We start from the raw sequence: 14,163 nt of genomic DNA on the forward strand, positions 1-14,163 counted from the left end.
GGCTCTGGGTTGGAGCCAGAGCCCCGGGGAATATTTGCACCTTTGGGTACCTAATGAGGGGGCTGGTCACCCTTACAGGGTGGATGGATGGAGAGAAGCTCCTTCACAAGGTGTTCAGAGCACCAGGTCGAGCTCCTCCACAAGGTACCTAAGTTAGGGCCTGAGGTTGGGTGGCTGGAAGGGGTTTTACTGCCTTTCCTCTCAACAAAGATATAAAGCAGAAGGAAGGATTAAACTTGCCCTTTCTAGGCAGCTTTCTCAATAATCAGAAAGGGAATGTTTATTTCTGTTTGTCACATCATTTAATACACCACCACAAGATGCACATTATACCCCTCTTCTTTTTCATGCACCTACTGTCCCTTGCATCTATTCATGAGGAAACTGTTCAGGAGAAAGACTATCTATTATTCTATATTTGTGAGAATGACTCTAGTGTCCTATGTCTCTTTAAGTATTAATTAACCAAGCAACTATTTAAATACAATAGAATGGAAACCTGAGTTGACCCTGGAAAGTGGTTGCTGTAGCTACAGTGTTCAAATGAGGAAAAAAAGACTAAAACCAACATTGCATCCTGGAGGCTTGGATTCCACACTTTGCAGAAAGATATACAGGGATAATTTAAAAAAAATTCAGATTTGCTCTAGCCCTCTACAAAGACACAGAGTTGTTGTACATCCTATCTGGGTTTCAGCTTTAATGCTGTCCTGAACTCATGCATTGATTCCTTGTATCTGTGAGAACCACTATGGACATGGCGCTGAAATAGCCCAAAGGCAATCTCATGTGGCTGGCTTTTTGCCTGCTGTCTCCCTGTAGTATCATGCACCCTTTATCTGCCTCATCACTGTGATTTTAGGGTGAGATCAGCTTCCAGAGAATAATTTGTTCACTGACTCCAACCTTCATAGGTGAGCCTGCTTTAGCAGGGGGGTTGGACTAGATGATCTCCTGAGGTCCCTTCCAACCCTTACGATTCTGTGATTCATAAGTAGAGAAATGCAGCATAATCCATAATGCAGTTGCTCTTGGGGCATGGGGACCCATGTGCAGTTTTCAGCACAACGGAGCTGGTGATTGCCACTGAAATACTAATGTAATATTAAAAGTGGTTCTAACCACCACACTTTCAAAGATTACCTGTAAAACTCCCTGTGATCCACTAGCAATGTGGGCTATGTATACTAGGGTAAAATTAGATCCATAGTCTTCCTCCTTCATCCCGGTATCTTTCCTGCCTCTGATTCCTCACTACCAATCTTTTTCTGTTGCATGCTGTGTGTTTTCACCACTCGTGGATAACCTAAAATGCACCTGGACACATGAAAAATCTTACACTATCAGCAAAAAAATCCGTATTCCAATGCAAGATCATCCCTCCCGGTCCAGTCATTTCATCAAGCAATATAATTTGCAACACAACTTTTAATGGCATTAAGACTGTTCTAAAGCTTAACAGATAAGAAACACCACAGGTCGTTGCCTATAACATTACTTTTGTAAAGAATTTTATAACCTCGAGAAAAAATCATCACCAACATAAACTGAACTATTCTCAATTCCATGAGAAGATGTGGCCTCTGATCCGTAACTAACTGATCTGTTAAACACGGAGAATCCTATTAATAGTACATACATTTACATGTATCCTGATAATACATAATAGGATGAAGGTTTTTGCAGTAATGAACCCTTCTGACAACTCTTTTAGGTCAACATTACCCACTCTTTTGTAAAGGTGGCTAAGCTTAGATGAGATATCAGATGAATCTCTGCACTGAGCATGAGAACTGGTCCTTGATCGCCCGAGGAGTGGCTGTACTCGGGCAATAGAGTTATCGTCACTGCCTGCCCCAACACACAAATGAGTTTCTTCTGCATTTTCAGTCTCATGGTAACGCTTGATTTCAGCCTGTCAGCCGCAGCCAGAAGCCCTCTGCAAAGTGCGTGAAAGCCCTCAAGTCTACATGCAAATTATCAAACCCAGAATTTTCAGATTAAAGGCTTCAGAGTTATTCACAACTAAAAATTGCTCTCATTTCTGAAATTGTTCAAGTAGTAAAACAAAACACAGGGAAATAAAGAGAGTAAAAGTCCAACACTTTAGAAACTCACAGCAAAAAGGAGCAAATCCACTTTTTAAAAGCTACTTTTCAGTATATAAACTGCCTATTTTGCTTAGATCATTAGAAGTAAATGATGATAGTTAAGCACACAGAAGTGTAAAATGCTTCTGGATGATGGTGTGGGAGGTCAGACCCAATATTTTCCTTCTGATTTTATGAACTGATTGCAGAGTCATTTGCTTCTAGGGGTCAAACACTTCCAGCACTTCACCATCCTCAATGCAAAGTGAAAATACCTCAGGCATCCCATCAAGAGGGCATCTAACAACCCTAGGTGAATAATTCAGTTACTGATAATCCACAAGGCATTGTAACCATACGGTGCACTGCTCTGCTCCAAACCATTTGTAAAATCAGTATGACAAGGCAGATGCAGAGAAAAAAAAGCAGCAATATATATGTATGTTGGCAAAGGAGAATACGTGGCAATGTGAACAAGTTGGAAGAACTTCTCTGAAGGGAATAGCTGTTTCGGAGCTGATGGAGGAGCAAAGGGAAAATCAGCTGATGAGAACCAGGCGATGGCGTTGAGCACAGAGCTGTATGGCAAGAAGCAAAGAGGAAAGCTGGGCAAGAGCGGGGCATGGCAAGAGGGAAGGGGAGATTGAGAAGGAACGAATGCAAACAAAGGCTTAGCTATCAGCAGAAATGAGATTTTGAAGGTCAGCAGCAGCTGGGAGGAAGGATCATGAACCTGGTGTGATCGAAGATCAGTGAAAGAATTGAAGTTCCTTAGAGAGAGCAAGATGAAAGTCAGCAAATGCTCAGATGTGGAGGCAGGACGCTGCAGAGGGGAAGGCAGCTCCATGGGTCAGAGCAAGAAAGACAGGGGAACTGCCAATGAGAAAGAAATGAAAGGTAATAAAAAATCAGAGGGAAAATAAAACACTCCCTGAGAGAGACTGAGCTTCAGATGGCATCAGGACATTTGGATTACACGTTGCGTGGAAGTGACACTTTGTTCTTGCTTGCCAAACAGCATAAACCCGCTCTTGCAAAACCAAAAATAAAGTTGTGCAAATACACTCCTTCCTCCCCAGAAAACTTTTGAGTTACAGGTTAATGTAAAAAAAGAGAAAATGGTCTCACCTAAGCTGCTGAGAATTGTAACAAACATATTCAAGGAGCCTCTATGAAGCATTCCCTTTCCTGCTGCCATTTCCAAATCAGTACATTACAGCCATGCTGTAAAGCCTCCTTTTACTTGACCTTATCCTAGGAAGAACCTACTACCAATCACACTGATGTTTTAAGAGATCAAGAACAAACTATTTGCAGTCTGGAATCTAAAGGAAGAACTAAAATAATCTCAAACTTGAACGTTGCTGCTAAATTGAAACACAGCGATATTGATGTTCTTTCATCTCTTTCGATTTTGAAGCTGTAGTCTGAGAAGCTGCCTGGTTATATATTACTTGGCAAAGTGTGCACCCACCATGCAATATAAATAATAAACAGCAAATCCATTAAAACCCAAAGGTTTCCATGACTTGTATTAAATGGTTACCTTGTTTCATATTTTCCTCCACTTCTTTTGTGTTTATTAGCTTTACTGCAGGCAAGGCAATGAAAACCTTGAAGATGTGAAACCACACTTTACAGCTAGGCATAAAGTTGCACCTTTGCCCAGAGCAAAAAAGCAAATTTCATGAGGCAACACTACATTTCACGAACACATATTTAAGTCATCAGGAATGATTTACCTGTGAATTTGGTGCCAAGAAAGCTGAATAAATTACTAGTATTTACTCACTTTCTGCCACCAGGGCTTTATTTTGTTAGCACACTCGCGCTTTGTTAGTAATACGATAAACCTCCTAAGCTGTTGGAGAGTGATCTGGATAAAGGATTGCACGTGTCTTCCCTGTCATACAAACTTCCCTATTTCTTTTGCCATCTTCTCGTCAAGCTTGTTTATTTTTTTCTGAAAGTGATGAAACAACAGATATTCACCATTGCAAAATACAGCTGTTAGAATTGCACGGGGCAGCAGAAGACTGTGTCCCGTTCCCCACACGGAATTCCACCTTTTACTTTATCAGAGCTCACAGCTCCAGTTCCTTTTCTTTTCTCTTTCTTGTCTCATCCACAAATTCAATTTCCAGATGTCAGGCATTCCATAAGGGTTGAGGAATACTTTCCCAGCTCTTTTCTGCATGAACCGTTCTTTCCCAGCTGATTTCCAAGAGGCACCACCAGCAATCCTCCCCCAGGGCACAGCCTGCTCCAGGCAGTGCCACCAGCGAACAGGAATAAGAGAAGCGGCCCCAGAATTGTGCAGAAACTCTTGTGACAGATCTCAAGCATCTCAGGCGAGAAAAATATAAGGGGAAAGGGAGCACCTTGAGCGTATTTGATCTTCATCCCGTACTTCTTGCACCTTTGGGGTCCTCCTCATTCCTAGTCACTCGTCGGAATACCCCTGGTAGGATATTCCTCCCCTGAAATATTTCCCTCTACCTTTCTTTCATCAGGTGCTACACATAAGTCTATATATCCATATGCATTTCTGTTTAAATTATGTATCTCAGCTTATTTTGTACAGTATGGAAGGGCTAAGGAGGAGACAAGAAAGGAGAAGATGTATTAGTTAGGCTCTGATACATATTTTCCTTCTGGAGACAAGTTTTTGTCATTTTCGTTCTCACTAAGGGGTTAGAAAAAGAGAAATTATTCAGTGGATCTGATGTTGAAAGAAGAATCAATGCTATACCCACAACAGTGTGGCCCAGAAGTTCCTCAATTTTAAAGTTTAATTGCGTGCTCATTTGCCAAAAAAAGGCCTTCAACTAAAGCACAACGGGCAAAGCCATCTTGTTGGCAACCAGCCAAACATACTCTTTTGTACAACCTAGAATAGTTTATGTCCCATTTTTAATTTTTTATTCTCAGCATACTCACTATTATCACGCTTCTCTCTCATATATTTATTGTTATCTGTTGTTATCCTCTCAGTTCTGATAAAAATAACGTGCTCGTATCCCCGCAACAGCAGGGTGATCCATAGGGCACCCGCAGCAAAGTGGCGTTAGCACTAAATTTCCCCAGCCTTACTGCCAGTTTGGAGCAGTGATAATTTGCAGCGATGGCTCTAGGCCATCCAGCCATCTCAGACAGACAAACAGTCCCATCCATGTCCTTTATTCTTGTTTGGCCTCACAGCTTCCAGGAAGATTGCGTGGGCTTCTTTTTTGTGATAGGTTTTTTTTCTGCTAATGTTGTAAGATAAAAACTGGAATCCATACGTCTCTTCCTTGCTGGTGAGTTATTCAGCTAGCCAGCTACTCACCATGACCAACAGCACCAGCAAATACCATCAGGTTTTGAACCACACATCATAGATGCATTTCTTGCACAACAACTCTGAAAACTGGTGAAGCAGCATGAAGATTTGCAGCATCTTTGAACAGGTGAGGAGGTTCATTAAAAAAAAGTTCATTTTTCAAGCCATGCACTTAGTGGTATGACTACTTCCCTATTTAAATAGCTAGAGATGCACGCATGGATAAGAGCTTTTTCAAATTTCCTCAGTGATGCTGAGCTAAATTTTAAATCCTAAAGTAGACAGAAACATACTCGGGTTTATTACCAATAATGTAACTTGGACATTACAGTACCTTCAACCTGGGTGGGATCTTGCTGTTTAAATCGGCATACAAAATAGAGAGGAGTCTTTCTGAAGTTATGGCAAATAGTTCCTCCCTAGTACGCGATAAAGATTTACAGTTTAACCCACAATAAATGACACTCTTTGCCTCAAAGGCATTTTAAAAGACCGGTGCCTGCAACAGCAAAATCTCGCTGTGTATGCAGGCACTGGAATTGTTAAGCTCTTACACTTCACATATTTTATTTTGTACACAATTTGAAGAAACATGGAGGAAAGACACTTATTGCTGTTCAGAAAGCAACATGGTGATGCCCATGAGTTATTTTCTTAATGTTCCATTTTATAAAGGACCTGATTTGTCAACGTGATGCCTGTGTCCTAAATCAAATACAAGTCAACACAGATTAGGAAGGGAAAATCCACAGAATTTGTAGAGAAATGGAGATCTCTTTCCAATATACCCTTCAGTGGCTGGGAGTGCTAATCCTTCAAGGAAATTAAGGCATTGAAGAAGCAGAGCTGTGAACCCATAAATACTCCCCTTATGTGTCTTTTATCTGTCAGATATATCCTACTAGGGAGACAGCATATATATGTGTGTATTATTTTTAAATCAAAGTCTGTAGAATCATTTTTAAAAAAGAAAAATTTGATCCAGTGCACTACATTTTTTTTTGGGTCACTTATGTTTTCTATTCCTTTACCAAGACAAGCTAGCTAGCTTTTAAGTGAAAACATTTTTCCATAGTAAGAGGAACATTTTGATTCTCAAATGCTTTCCAGTGATCCTTTTCTCTTCTTTTTTTTTTCTTTCTTTTTTTTTTTTTTTTGGCCAAAGCCGGTTTTCAAACCAAGCCGAATTGACAAACATCTTCAGTCATTCAGCAGATGTCCTGTTTGGCAAGGAAAGCCCTGCCCCACCCAGTTCCACCTTTGCTAACTGAGGAGGAAGAGGAGAGCATCTACGGGGGCTGCTTTGGATAGGGGTAGGAGGAGTTACCCCACTTCTGCCCCATCACGACCAAGGTGGCAGATGGGACACAAAAACCCTGGGGCAGACAGATAAAAGCCCCTCTTCCTATTCCTGTGAGATAGTCATCATACTGCAGCCCCATGGGCAGAAGGTCAGGTCACGAAATACTGACTCAGTCCCAAGTGTCCTGTGAAAGCCTGGTATCTGGTACAAGAAAAGGAGAACATGGCCTGTGTTTCCAGCCTGTTAGCAGGAAAAGAGCTCCTCTGTGCATGGAAAATATTAAAAACATGTTCCAGCTGTAAAAAGAAGGTGGATATATTATTTTTAGATACAAATGTGTATTTGCATTTGACTGATTCCACCTGGATTTAGGAATCTGTTGCTGTTGCTCCTGTGTGGGGAGCTGTATTCCATCCTCAGTTTTGCAGGACTCCTCACTGATTTCAGCAGGGATTCACAGGGGCTTAGCAAGCCCCTGAGTGATCAGGCCCTTCCACCCACCAAACCATACCAGGATCAGAGAGTAAATCTGAACATGGCCCTCCTTACAGGCTGTCCTGCTGCTTGGGACCCCCTCCTGCAGTGGTGCCACGCCAGGAGCTGTAGAGTCCTGGCATGTGCAATGGGGGAACCAAAGCAGGAACTGGAGAAGCAGCAGGAGTCACAACCCTCTTGTGCCCCTTTCCTCTGAAGAATAATTTGGCCCTTACGGTGTGGTGCCTGAGCCCCCACTGCCAGGCACCCCTCATGGCAGCCTGCCACCCTCCTCTTTGCGGGCACTGCCTCCATGTCTGGGCCACCCTGCTTGTCTCACACATGGGTGGCTATTTATTTCCTGTCCTACAGCTTTCCCCTTCGGTAACTGCAAAGATGCACAGAGCGACCGACGCAGAGCCCCCTACTCCATCCTGCAGCACAGTTGGTTTCAGCATCCTAAATACCGTTCCGTGGGTTTTTTTCACAGAAATTTTTCGTTTTGGTAAATGTTTTACGTTTTGTATCAGCATTTCACTGGAGTCTGCTGTTTTGCATGAAAGGGCTAAGAGTATGAAAATCAGCTACGTTTCTGAATGCGCTGTACTCTCCTGATCTCCCCCATCTTCTTCCTTCCCCTTTACCCAACCTCTGTCTAAAGTTCTTTCATACTTTAGAAAAAACATACAGTGATGACTTTTAGGGTAGAATTTCTATCAAGATAGCTCTGCTCCATGCTACACAGCTGCTTTTTAAGCTGCTCCTGACCGAAAACAGAAGCAAAGAGATCAAAAAATTTGGTAGCATAAATACAGCACGATGGAGTGCATGGTGTGTTCTATGAGCAGGGAGAGAGAAACACCACCTCTAGAGTTGTTTAAGTACAATGAGGACTCATAAAGGATCTCAAGGATTTTATAACCATAACAGTCTTCAGTCCAAACCCTTATTTGATTTCAATTGAGGAAGCAGATTCAAAACCAGTAACATAATACCTTTTTTTGACCTATTGTGTAAGCACAGTCTTCAGCTTCTGAGCTAAGTAAATCTGGAGCTTGTGCTCAGATTTGGAGCAGAAATCCCCACTCTTGTTACCAGCAGGCAGGCAGGTACTTCCCAGTCCCTCCTGCCTCTAGCATCCCTCCTCGATGGAGTTTCCCACCACACAGGGGCTTTCCCACATTGCCAGTCTGCTCAGGAAAGTTTGCCCAGCCCCATCTCTGAACCCCCGCAAACCCTCCGGCCCCATCTCAGGAGGGCAAACCTCTCCTACATGACAAGCATGAGGGGAGGAAGGTGATACATGCTGGAGTTTCTCTCCATGAGAGATTTCAGGTCGTGATCTACTTCTGTCCAGATAAACAGCCATCTGCTTAGCACTCATCTGCACTTCTGATGGCACAATCTCGCCTGCCATTTGCTAGAGATCATCTTCACTTGATATCTGCAGCAGTGAGGGGACAGCCGGCCAAGGCTGTCTGTGGCTTTGGCTACGCTAACAAAGACCAGAGGTCCCATTTGCTCAAAAAGTCAAGTTACTCACAGGCTTACGGGTTGGTTGTACAGGGTTCAAACCAAATGCACAAGCTGAGGAAACCACACCGTCTGACAAAAAGAGCAAGTTTACTGCTCTCACAGAGCAAAAAGTTAAGCCCAAAGGCTCCTCATTCACAATGCTACCGCCTAAAATGCCTGTAGACCTTCGCAAGTCATAGTTCATCTACAGCCTGAGCTGAAATCCCAAAGACCACCAGGGACAAGCCTGATCAGCTTCTGCAGTCAAGATCTTAAAAGGGAAATATAATGTCAGGACCACAACATACCACCATTTTTAAAGCAGAAGTCTCTACTACAATCAGGCTCCACCATGAAACAGTTTGATTTGTTCTCCAGAGAGTAAAATTACATTTATAAAAGCCTAGTATGAATGTCCTAACAGGCAGCAGACAGACGTATTGTAAACAATATGGGCCAAAACCCATTAGCTTTATGAATCAGTGTTTTTCATCACTGGAATTAGAATTACCCTCTTACAGGGATTCACTCTGCAATCTAAGTAACTGCTTCTTACTTTACCACACTCTGCCAAACTAATGAAATGCCAGAAAATGCAAGTTCAAAGACTACCACTCTACTCAAAGACCACTCGACCACTCTGCCGAATTAAATCCACCAAACACTTTCCTGGAGGTCAGTAGAAAGAAACACCATGCACCAGACAAGTGGAAAACGCTTCGTGCTCATACAGAACCTGCAGAGCTTTTTCATGGTGACCACAGTTTCCTGTGCAGTTAAACTGCTCGTACACGCAACAAGGGCAGCTTGCTGAAAAAACAGCAGGTGCTGTGATCTTACCTCCCGGGCTGAAGCAGTGGGTCCGAACAGCCGGAGCAACTGCCCGACAGCTGCAAATCCAATGGAAAGGGGAGAAATTCTTTAAAAAAAAAAAACAAAACCCAAACCTTTTTGTAGGTTGGGGAACTGTGAAGTAGTATGTCGAAACAGGCTGCTGTGTGACTAGGAAAATATTCCTTTTCTGCAGAGCAACGACTCAAGCCCAAGACTGCAAGCCCAAGACTGAGCCCCAAGAGGGAAGTGACTGGTGACAAAACGTCATAGTGAAATAGATTTTGTCTTTATAAGGAAATTTACCCTTCCCTGGTCTCCCTCTTCATCTCGTTACTCCTACAATAGGTCCACTGGTGTGTACCACTTCCTCTCAGTTTTACCCCTCTTCAGTTCCGTTCTCTCACTAAGCGCATGCACGCACAAAACACCTCTTTTTGGTGATTGAAAGCAGCCACATTTTAGACTCACAAACCAGCAAGGTCTACAGTCCTACCCTGCGTTCAGCCCAGGGCTGGCTGCAAAGTCAAGCTGGGGTGCTTGGGGCAGTGTCTCCAGGGATGGAGACTCATCATCATCTCTGGGCAACCTCTGCCAACGTTTGTCCTTGCTGTGAAAACTTTTTTTCCTTGCATGTGGCTGGAATTTCCCTTTAGACCTTTTCATTCTCAGTGCGCACCTCTAACAGAAGGCTGGCTCCATCTTCTCTATAAGCTCCGATTAGGTAGGTATAGACACCAAAAAGATGCATCTCAGCCCTCTCCTCTCCAGGCTGAACAAGTCCAGCCCTCTCTACCTCTTCTTGGACCTCATGTGCTCCAGCCCATGACCATTCTGGTGGCTCTCTACAGTTTGTCAAAGCCTTTCTTGTACAGGACAGCCTTAAACAGAACACAGTGCTCCTCATGTCGCCTCACAACTGCCACCAATTTTAAGAACACGGTTCCCGGTTACACTGAGGGTCAAGCATAGAAGTGCTTGATGGATTCAAGTATTAGCTCTCTTTCAACCCTGATGACACAGTGTTGCAGGACACCTAACAGAACTGAAAACACAACGTCAATAGATAAAAGTGATTCATCAAGCCCATGGGGATTTTAAGAAATGCCCTGCCTTAATAGCAAAATTCCCACCACTTCCCACATGCTGAAGAATCATCCTTCAGCTTTTTTAACAACTTCTCTTCTGACTTTTATCTCTGAAAACAGGTAGCTGAAAAAATAACCAAAATGAATGGCTTTAATGAGAAAGCTGTCATTCACAATTATTCAGACCAGCTGGACCATCAGCTACATGCTGATGGGGAGAGCTTCAGGAAAACCTTCTCATGAACAAATCCCCAGAGTTAAGATCCATCCTTGAAGCACATGTACATTTGCTGTATGCAGAATCACATTGAAACATGTTCCAGGAATTTTTGATGGCTTACTTCTACTAGAAAATACCTCCCCTATGGTGTTTCATTATTTGATAGAGTGTGCCATGGCTCCTCTTCTTTTTTTTCAGGATATTTAACACCAGCCTGATGGTTTGTCCCAACTTTTTTCTTACAGACCTCTTTCAAATCCTTAATTATTTCTGTTGCTCTCCACATCATCTCCTTGAATGCTGCAATACCTTTCTGAGGTAGGGAAGTGGGCACCAAATGGATGTATGCCTTAAATCTAACATCTTACTTGCACAGGAAAACTAGGGGTGGGTGTTTCCATACCAGAGATGTTTGCTGAGCACTCGTAACATCCTCCCCTGAGTTATTAGAGCTTATGCAGAAGGTAGGCGAGGGACTTAGATTTTCCACCCTAGTGTCTGATATTTTATATTCGTCTCACTTAGACTGAGCTCAGTACTGTGTCATCAGTACACAGCACTGATTCATACCAGTACATAGCAATGGGCACCAGTTGTGCTAAAACAGTGCTCAAACAAACTTAGAAATACAAGGACAGCAGGGATGAGATTGAAAGTATGATGGATTTATAAGGCAAGTATAAACAAAAGGGTTTGATATATTTGCCATGTGAACCATGAATCCCGTTCCCTTTTTCTGCCTTATTTCAAGACCTACTGGAATGTTGCTGTGTATACCTAATCATGCTGTCTCAGCAAACATTATTAAACTTCAGTAGTCTTTACACACAACCCCAGCTGAAGTCCTGTCATGACAACATGCTATTTAAATTCTGCACTGTGCATCCCTGAAATATCACACAAATAAACAATTTTACCGGGCAGCATTGAAATACTTTTAACTGGTACAGTGCAATAGTTAACTCCTACCTGTACCTGGTTAACTTGTACCTGTGTGACGTTCGTTTGTGGTATTGCTGACGACGTATGATTACATGACAATGTAATTTCTTACATGGGGCGGGATACTGCAGGCAATCATTATAGTATCGATCTCCTAGAAGTGCGTTGAATCGTAACTCTTCAGTACAAATAGCTTGCATTTTGCAATGCAGTGTGCTTGCAGTTAGCAACAGGCTGGCTGCTGCGAGGACAGGATGTACTGTGATGCTGAGTTAAATGTCCATTACTGTCCCACATTAGAAGAATAATACACTTGACCTACAGCTCTGGTCTTAGGACCAAAAATCCCAATGCAGCTACTTTGAGATTTACTTGCATGAAAGGCAGAAGAGTTAGAGAGGGGTGTTCCTCCAGTTATAGGCAACATTAGGGAACAGCTAAGATGATTGTCTACAAATTAAGTAGCATAAATTAACATGCACTGTGTCCAATCACTCACAGAGGGAGGACTGTAATTATAAACAGACCATGCCCCTGAGCCACAGCTGAACAGGTCAAAACCAATCCTTTCCCCTCTGTTGTCACCACTAAAACACTTCAAAAGCCTTGCCCCTTATCATCCCTGTGCTGAAAGGACCTTTCTTTCCACGCACCTTTTGCAATGCTGTCACTCTCATCCTGCAGCCGGTGCAAGGCAGCCACGCTTCGCTGCCGGTCAGCCAGACCGTGTCACCGCAGGCTTCCAACCCTTCCACGGCTTCTCCCCTCCTGTCCCAAGCAGCCTCAGCTCTCCTCTGCTTCTGCGTCAGCCCTGTGGCTCTGAGCAGCCGCGCGCGTTCACTCCCTCCTCCTTACCCGCCGACGGGCTCTCGCCTTCCCCCCCTTCACCCCCAGGTGCCTTGGGGAGCCTTAGGAAGGGCAGTGACTGCCCACTTTCTCCCATCATTGAGCTCGGATATTTCTTAGCAAGGTAAGCAGCAACCCAAAAGCCCGCAAGAGCCATTGATCCCCTTTCCACCAATGAATGGGGATGATATTTGGAGGAACTGGGGCATCTGCCTAAGAAGAGGTACTGCAGCTTCATCTTACTTGGCAGCATTGTGTTCTGGCAGCCTGGAGGGGTTTTGCAGGGATCCCCAACCAAGGAGAGAGTTGGGGGTCTGCTGTAGGTGAACAGTTTCCTGGTGGGAACTGGGGAAGGGTATTCCTGTGGTGGCCTTTTCTGGCACGACCACCTCTTGGCTCTCGCATTTGTAACTGCCCACTGCATTCTCTCAGGACCTTTGCCTTCCCGCAGGCTGCTTCTGCTTCAGGGAATGAGTTTCTCCAAAAGCCATTATTTGGCAAAATCACATTCGTATAATGCAAATGCCTTCCTCGTCGCTGCTGATACAGCCACGGGTTGTGGACATATCCTCCATCCAAGAACATAGATAGGATGGGAAGGGCATGGTGGGGAGCAGAGCCGGGACAGCAGCACAGAGCTTCCAAGCTGACAGTCCTGCACACCTTGCAAAGTATCTTTGTTTTAATGACAGCACAATTTTAAATGAACCTTTTGAGGGGAACCTCCTGGTCCATGAAAAACTAGGGCAAATCAAAATTAATGGAAATTGTTTAAAAGCAATCTCATTTAAACAAATAATATCCTGCTCCTATACAAGTACGGAGGACCCCATCTAATTCCCACTACAGTTTGATGCGATCTGAATCACACCTTTATTCCATGCGACCCTGTTCTTGTCCCTATTAAAGCCAGTGATGCTTCCTATAGCCACTAGTGACTTAGGTACTGAAATGCCTGCCTCCTTTCTGAAAATGGACCCTGAGAACTTAAATGCTGTTGAAAGGTAAATGAGTCCTTGCAAAGCAGGAGTCATTACTCTGATGGCATGTGCTCAGGTGGGGGAGGTAATCTGACCCACTGCTGGGACTGTCTGTGTTAGCAATGGATCCTGAAATGCCACGGGTGATCTCTGCAGGAGAGAGAATACTAAAGGCTGGGGGCTTTGCAGAACTCATGGGAAAATAATACCTTTTACGCTGTATTCTTCCTGCATTACATCTGCCAGAAAAAGCCTTGAGAATGCAAAGCAATGGTGGCCGATCCCACTGAACCTGTCACAACATGGATTCTGGGGTCTTTTGGGTGTGGAATCGTGATATCATGAAATATTTGTTGGTGCAACAAGAGTGTCTCACTCTCTGTCCCAATCTGTTCACGCAGGAAGGACGGGGGCAGACCTACCCCTGCGGGGCTTCACCGCCAGCTGGAGCCTGCCACCATGTTCTCCCTCCCTGAGACATGAGATGTCTGACCCCCATGCAACACAGCCCTCCACACCAGGACCCACCAGCCCCCAGGGACCTCTGGTATC

General features: G+C 43.9%; 1 protein-coding gene across 1 annotated transcript in view; it reads right to left on the reverse strand.

Moving 5' to 3' along the window:
- Nucleotides 1-9,783, reverse strand: part of LCP1 (lymphocyte cytosolic protein 1) — a 30,598-nt gene extending 20,815 nt beyond the window's left edge. The window contains exon 1 of the mRNA XM_035900343.1: nt 9,545-9,783. The gene's annotated coding sequence lies outside the window, so the exon portion shown is untranslated. The remainder of the gene's footprint in view (nt 1-9,544) is intronic.
- Nucleotides 9,784-14,163: the final 4,380 nt, after the last annotated feature.

Source organism: Egretta garzetta, unplaced genomic scaffold (assembly GCF_000687185.1).
Source record: "Egretta garzetta isolate BGI_Z169 unplaced genomic scaffold, ASM68718v1 scaffold268, whole genome shotgun sequence".
Taxonomy (NCBI): Eukaryota; Metazoa; Chordata; class Aves; order Pelecaniformes; family Ardeidae; genus Egretta; species Egretta garzetta.